Source organism: Lathyrus oleraceus, chromosome 1 (genome assembly GCF_024323335.1).
Source record: "Lathyrus oleraceus cultivar Zhongwan6 chromosome 1, CAAS_Psat_ZW6_1.0, whole genome shotgun sequence".
NCBI classification, from domain to species: Eukaryota; Viridiplantae; Streptophyta; class Magnoliopsida; order Fabales; family Fabaceae; genus Lathyrus; species Lathyrus oleraceus.
This window is the reverse complement of record NC_066579.1, coordinates 202,421,224-202,429,371: the sequence shown is the minus strand read 5'-3', so window position 1 is coordinate 202,429,371 and position 8,148 is coordinate 202,421,224. Positions and strand designations below refer to the sequence as shown.

Sequence of the window (8,148 nt, the reverse complement as noted above, 5' to 3'; positions counted from 1 at the left end):
CCCAATCAAATAGCAAACAATTTTAAACCAAACACATATATTTAAAAGGTTCGTGTAAAGTACTATAGATGATTAGGGTGCTAATCTTCTAGCTTTGCATATACATATTGGGTTATTTTTGAATATTTTTCTATTCCCTTGGATAAATTAAAGTTCGGTGGTGATATTTTGATTCATGAGTCAAGTCTAATCAATAGCTTGGTCTCCGATTCTTCACCGCGACAGTACTCAATCATTTAATTTATTATTTCACATTCAAAATTACAATATAATTCACAAATTATTATAAAAATTACAGTTTCCACTAATCCAGAATTTAAATTCTATCACAAATCCATACAAGCATAGTCATATGTCATTACATTAGCCTTGGATTGGGATGACTATAGTTTTGAGCTTGCTTGCCATCAACTTGTTCTACATGTTCCTTCCAAATCCTCTTTCCTCAACCTAAAACACCATGGAGAAAACTATTCATTTAAGATCAAATTACAACTTCAAAATTAATCACATAAGCATACATCACAATCCTTAACAATTATAAAAAACCAAGCTAACACATATACATTAGCATTCCTAATTCAATACTAACCTCCAACCAAAGTTCTAACCAAGGCACAACAATAACAAATGCATTGAAATTCAAGTTTACATGCCAATCCGTCAATTTCACCAACACAACTAGCATAGCAAACCATAAAGTCCCTGACCTTTTCATTTAACAAATATTTGTATTAAAGTTGAATCTAACAGTCAAATAAATACTGCAATAGGCATTGTGATTTCATCAGTAGGTTTTTCACCTTTCTATATAATTCCAACTAACATTATGCACCTGACTAGCAGTTGACTATTAGGCTCAGTATAGATTTGATTTAACAGTACAACTGAAGTAACTCTTAAGCAGGCCATACACATTCACATCAAAGGGGAATGCATGTAAATAATTCATCTGAAAACCTAACAACTAACTACTGCAAGGATATGGCATAGCTGGAAGAGCAAAAGGAAATAAACTAACTCAAAATTGACCATCTAAAAGTCCATTTAACAAACAACAGAACCACTAACATTCAGATTAAAAACAGAAAATCACATTGAACCTAAACTAACTTTCTCACTAATCATCAAACCAACTAACATAATTTGATTTTTCCAACTAACTCTAACAAATTTCAAATTTCATTTCAAGTGAATTTCGATTTCATTTATAACAAGATTTTCAGCTCTATAAATTAAGCATCACACGCATCAATTTGTGGAGAGAGCCATTTCATTATATCTTTTTTTATTCACTCTTTCATAACAGAAAGTTTCAGAGAAAATAAGAAAGATCATGACAACCAAAATGTAATGCATACAACATCGCGCAAACAAATCAGAAGAAGGCGAGAATATTGAAAGAGAAGAGGTCAAAGAAGACTGAAGGAGGTTACATGGGGCGTCGTCACAGAGCCACCGTGCGGGAGCTCAAAAATCTGGTAAGTCGTCGTCCTTCTCCTTGCTACGATTCAAACGCTCCAAACACAAATCCATGAACTCTGAGGCGCGAAGAATCCAAATCCTTGAAGATGATACCGATGCGAAGAATCCAAATCCTCGAAAATGATACTGAAACGGAGATTCATGGAACATCGTCATTACTGCAGCTTGGGGCTTTTTGGAGAGGTGTTTTCATTTCGGCTGTAGCGTACGAGATTTACTCTTTCGTTTCGATTTCGTTGCTGGGGAGAAAAATAATTTCGCGTGCGCCATATAATTTGAAATTGAATGAAGGATGTTGAATCTTGAAGATTTAAATTGATCTTGAAGTCGTTGTTCTTCACTGATTTGATGCTTCGAACTTCGTCCGGGAAGAAGAGAAGGCGAGGTTTGATTGATGAAGGTGATTGATTATGCCATTGAAACTGCGTGCGTTTTGACTTGGTGTGTATCAACACTCAACGTTTGGACCAGTTCCTCTAGCTTCATGTGGATTCGGTATGGGCCCTGGGCCCAAACGGTTTTTGGCTCCACAACCTGACTTTTGGGCCTACACCCCGCTGAAGACATTGGATCTGCTATGGGCCAAGATTTCCATTCCCAAGCGAACTCCATTTTTGTTTGCTGAATGCTTCACTTTTGTGCAATGATTTGCAAGCATCAACCATTCAACACTTCAACAGTGAAGCATCATTGCACATCAATCCTCCTTCAACAATGAAACATCATTACTCTCCTCTTGGACTCAGTACCAGACTCTCCTCATTTATGTCCATACATCTTTGGGGATCATTACCTTAGGGTCACACACCCATTTAATCAATTGCATATACAGTTCAGATTGTGGCATGTTTTGTTCTTTGCCTATAAGGTACAGACATTGGCATCTTGCCTACACAGTTCAGATCGTGACATACTTTGTTCTTTGCCTATAAGGTACATACCTTGGCATCTTGCCCATATAGTTCAGACTGTGGCATCCTTTATTCTTTTCCTATAAGGTGCACACCTTGGCATCTTGCCCATAATGTGTAGACCTTGGCATTCAGCCATTGGAGTACATACTCTGGCTTTGTTCTTTGTCTATAAGGTACAGACCTTGGCATCTTGCCCAACACGTTTAGACTTTGGCAACTTCTTTCAGCCCATGGAGTACAGACTGTGGAAACCATTGATGATGCCTATATAGTTCAGACTGTGGCATCTTTTGTTCTTTGCCCATAAGGTACAGACCTAGCATCATACATACAGTTCAGACTGTGGCATACTTTGTTTCTTGTCCATAAGGTGCTGACCTTGGCATTCAACCCTTGGAGTATAGACTCTGGCTTCTTTTTTTGCCTATAAGGTACAAACCTTGGTATTCTTGCCCCATTAAGTTCAGACTTTGGACATCCTGGTTTTTTTCTATACAGTTACAGACTTTGGCATTGGTTTATTTTTGCCCATGGAGTTCAGACTCTGGATACCTCTTTTACTACCTACATTTGGCATCATTTTTATTTGCCCTGATTGAGTTATAGACTCTGGCATTCATATCATTTCTTTTGTCTTGTATAGTTATAAACTATGGAATACCTATGCACCATGCCCTTTGGAGTTGCAGACTATGGAAATCTATTTCTTGCCCTTGTATAGTTCATACTATGGCATATCTTTACGCTTTTTCCCTATGGAGTTCATACTCTGGCTATCTCTCATTCTGCCTTGTGGGGTTGCAAACCCTGACAAATATCCTTTCCTACCATAGGGAGTCTCAAACTCTAGTAGCATCTTTGGTTCAGACCATGATTTCCTAAATACCTTATGGTTGATTACCATCATTGGTTAATGTCACACTCTTACTTTTTCAAGAAATTTGCTTTGCCTATGGGAAATCCTATCTCTTTCCTCTTTGTTTTTGTAGTTCCACGAACTACGGAGCCATGACTTTCTCATTGCACGATGAGAATTCGTAGGCACAAGGGTTCGAATCCTCCGCGAGTATATTTATCATTAGTTCTCCTTCAGCCTCATGGCATCATTCAGATCTTCCATAATCCTCCATTCAATATCTACTACCTTCGTTCACTCCATGTGATATACTATTATCTTTGAGCCATATACGTTATCTCTTTGGGCTCCATCATGTGTCTACTTGTGAACCAAAAGCTGTTTATGTCATGAAACCAACCATTTAATATTCTTTGTTTTCGATCGTACCATATAACAGCGAATGCTCAGGCTACCCACATATTGGTTAATGTCAGTTTTAATCTTGGGTACAGGTTTGATCCCTTTTGGAGTCAAACCACATAATCCTTCGATTCAAACCATATTTGTTATCACAACTTCTTTTCATCTCCCACCAATAGTTCTATGAACTATGGAGCTCTGAATTCCTTATTGCACTATAAGGATACGTATGCATGAGGGTCTCAATCCTCACCGAGCATTTTATTTATTTCCTTCTTTTCCCCCTATTCTTTCGCGAGTAAACCTTTAGATATCATAATCATCCGAGCTTAGAACAATCAAAGTGGTTCCCATTGAATACAACAGATGTTAGGGGTGTTAATACATTCCCCTTACATAACCGACTTTCTTACCCAGTTATCTATTTCCCCCCGGGTTTTATCGATGTTTTCCCTTTCCTCTGGAAATAAATAAAGTTCGATGGCGAATCTGTTGTATGTTCGAACGTGTGATATGTTCGAGTATATTTCTGCTAGCTTCACTACCTAAAGTGGACCAAAAAGACATGATTAACTTCATCCAGAATCACATCATGTACAAGTTTGGAATCCCTAATACTATTACCACATATCAATGCTCAATGTTCATAAGTCGAAAGATGGTAGGTCTCACTTTAGAAATGAGTTTCAAATTATTAACTTTGATGCCTTATTATGCTCAAGCAAACAGCCAAATTGAAGTTGTTGATAAGGTCATAATTTATTTAATTAAGAAGAACATAGGTCAAAAGCCAAAGAAGTGGCATAAGACATTAAACCAAGTACTATGAGCTTGTCGAAATTCCCCTAAAGAGTCGACCAACTCTACACCATTTCTACTTACTTATGGGCCCGATGCATTTCTACCGGTAGAGATTTACCTTCAGTCCACCAAAATACAAACGAAGGTCGAAATACAAACTGAATTTTATTGGGGTAAGATTTAGATGAATTGGTAAATCTTGACGAAAAAAGGTTGGATGCGTTAAACGTTCTAATAAGGTAAAAAGAATGTGTGGCTAAATCTTATAACAAAAAGATCAAGGCGAAAACCTTTGCTCTAGGAGATTTAGTATGGAAGTGATTCTTCTACCCATGGATAAAAATGATCAAACCTAAATTAATAGCTAAAACATAATAGCTAAAATAAATTTCATATAATTAAGAATACCTAAATTAAATAAGATATAATTATCAGAAATAAACAATACAACATACTTAATTGAACAACAATAAAAAAGTTCGAGTTGAACAAGGATCAACAACTCATAATTGACAATGACAAACAATATTGACATGAACGAAAATCAATATTGAGCTTGACAGTGTGACTATATTTGAAAGAAGCGGCGTGATGATGAAGTGTGGTTGAAAGAAAAACTATAATGAAGTGATAAAACCTAGAAGTTTGTATAGTTGTGCAAACAATAAGAATTAGTTTTGTGATTTAAGAATGTTTTAAATTTTGATATTGACATTTTAAACTTTGTCAAAAAATTAAAAAAATCATCAATTTGATGTATTTATTTGAAACAGATGGTTTTACAAAATCAACTCCAGTTCTTTGGTTTGAACGATTTTGAACGATTCAATCCAATTTTTATAGTTTTACTCAAGTTTTGATTCACTAGTGATTTTAAAAGGTTGACTGGACTGGATCAGCTCCAATTCTCAGTCCAACAAATTGAATTGGTCGGTACAATTCAATTTTTAAGACACTGGATTTATGTGTTCACCTTTATCATAAATATCAATAAATATTAAATATTAATAAATATTAAATTAAGATTTATACAAATAATAATAATTAAAGAGTACTTATAATATACTTGAATCATTTTAGATTTGTATATTAGTTGTTTTATTATAAAAGAGTATAAAAAGATGATTGTTTTTGTTTATTCTCTCTTTTATGCTTATGTGTTTTATTTTAGTTTTTTTCTTAGATTTTCAATTCATATAAATAATATAAAGGTTTTTATGTAATATAAAAGTACCGTTAAAATTAAAAGTGATTTTTTTAGTTGGATTGCGATAAAATTTACAATATTATACATCATATAATATTGGACAGTTAAGAATCAATACAAAAATAAAATGAATATAATATATATGAAGATATTATATTGGATGCATGATAAATTATACATAATAAGATTAAAAAATAAACTTAAGTGATCAACTATCAAATATATATATATATATATATATATATATATATATATAATATATATATATATATATTATATATATATATATATATATATATATATATATATATATATATATATATATATATATATATATATATTAGTTGTATATCTATTAATAAAACATATATGTAAACTATTAGCAATGCCCTTCATTTTAATTTTGTTTACACTAGTAAAATTTTAAAATAGTAAAAAATAAATCTCTTAATTAATTCACTCTACTTCAACCAAATGCTACCAATTATTAAGTTCCTATTTGACATTTTCTCAACCTTCATTCTTTCCTCCACTTCTCACTCTTTCACTCACCATGTCGTTATTTTTTCAAATTAAATTATTTTTTCTTTTATATTCTTTCTCTTTTCATTTTATTAATTTATCTTTTCTACCTAATTATTTTATCATATCTCAATTATTTTTAACATATTAAAATATATAATTATAGTATATGATTATCATATTAAATATTTATTGTTGCACAAATATATATAATGTTGTTATTTAATTTTGTTTCTATGACATATTTAATCAATTCTATTTATTTATAATCATTAAAAATATTAATTAATCTATTTTTAAATTGTAATAAATTGTAATAATCATTAAAAATATTAATTAATCTATTTAATCAATTCAGACTTTGGCAACTTCTTTCAGCCAATGGAGTATAGACTCTAGCATCCCTTTATGATGCATATATATTTCAGACTTTGGCATCTTTTGCTCTTTGCCCGTAAGGTACAGACCTTGGCATCATGCCTACAGTTCAGATTGTGGCATACTTTGTTTCTTGCCCATAAGATGCAGGACTTGACATTCAGCCCTTGGAGTATAGACTCTGGCTTCGTTCTTTGCCTATACGGTACAAACCTTAGCATTCTTTCCCCATTGAGTTCAAACTCTGGCCATCCTGATTTTTTCTATACAGTTACAGACTTTGGCATTGATTTATTTTTTCCCATGGAGTTCAGACTCTTGCTACCTCTTTTAGTGCCTACGTTTGGCATCATTTTTATTTGCCCTAATTGAGTTACAGACCATGGCATTCATATCATTTCTTCTGCCTTGTATAGTTACAGACTATGGCACACATATGCACCATGCCCTTTGGAGTTGCAGACTATGGAAATCTGTTTCTTGCCCTTGTATAGTTCAGACTATGGCATATCTTTACACTCTTTCCCTATGGAGTTTATACTCTGGCTATCTCTCATCCTGCCTTATGAGGTTGCAAACCCTGACAAATATCCTTTCCTACCACAGGGAGTCTCAAACTCTAGTAGCAGCTTTGGTTTAGACCATGATTTCCTAAATACCTTATGGTTGATTACCATCATTGGTTAATGTCACATTCTTGATTTTTCAAGAAATTTGCTTTGCCTATGGGAAATCCTATCTCTTTCCTCTTTGTTTTTGTAGTTCCACGAACTATGGAGCTATGACTTTCTCATTACACAATGTGAATACGTAGGCACGAGGGTTCAAATCCTCCGCAAGTATATTTATCATTATTTCTCCTTCAGCCTCAGGGCATCATCTAGATCTTCCATAATCCTCCATTCAATATCTACTACCTTCGTTCACTCCATGTGATATACTATTATCTTTGAGTCAAATACGCTATCTCTTTGAGCTCCATCATGTGTCTTCTTGTGAACCAAGAGTTATTTGTGTTATGAAACTAAACATTTAATTCTCTTTGTTTGGGGTCGTACCATATAGCAGCGAATGCTCAGGCTACCCACATATTGGTTAATGCCAGTTTAACTCTTGGGTTCAAATTTCATCCCTTTTGGAGTCAAATCACATAATCCTTTGGTTCAAACCATATCTGTTATCACAACTTCTTTTCACCTCCCACCACTAGTTCTATGAACTACGGAGCTATGAATTCCTTATTGCACTATAAGGATACATCTGCATGAGGGCCATAATCCTCATCAAACACTTTATCTATTTCCTTATTTTCCCTCTATTCTTTCGCGAGTAAACCTTTAGATATCACACACATTCGAGCTTAGAACAATCAAAGCGGTTCCTGTTGAGTACAACAAATGTTAGGGGTGCTAATACATTCCCCTTGCATAACCGACTTCCTTACCCTGTTATCTATTTCCCTCAGGTTTTATCGATATTTTCCCATTCCTCCGGGAATAAATAAAGTTCGATGGCGACTCTATTGTATGTTCGAACGTGTGATACATTTAGGTATATTTTTTCTAGCTTCACTACCTAAAATG

The 8,148-nt window shown here is 33.9% G+C and overlaps 1 long non-coding RNA gene across 1 annotated transcript; it reads right to left on the bottom strand.

Annotated features, from left to right (window-relative positions):
- Positions 1-224: 224 nt before the first annotated feature.
- On the bottom strand, positions 225-2,277 carry LOC127127688 (uncharacterized). Its single transcript, XR_007805429.1, has 2 exons — positions 1,437-2,277; positions 225-450 (listed from the first exon to the last, which is right to left on the bottom strand). It is a non-coding gene; the product is annotated as an uncharacterized LOC127127688 (long non-coding RNA).
- Between the last annotated feature and the right edge of the window lie 5,871 nt (positions 2,278-8,148).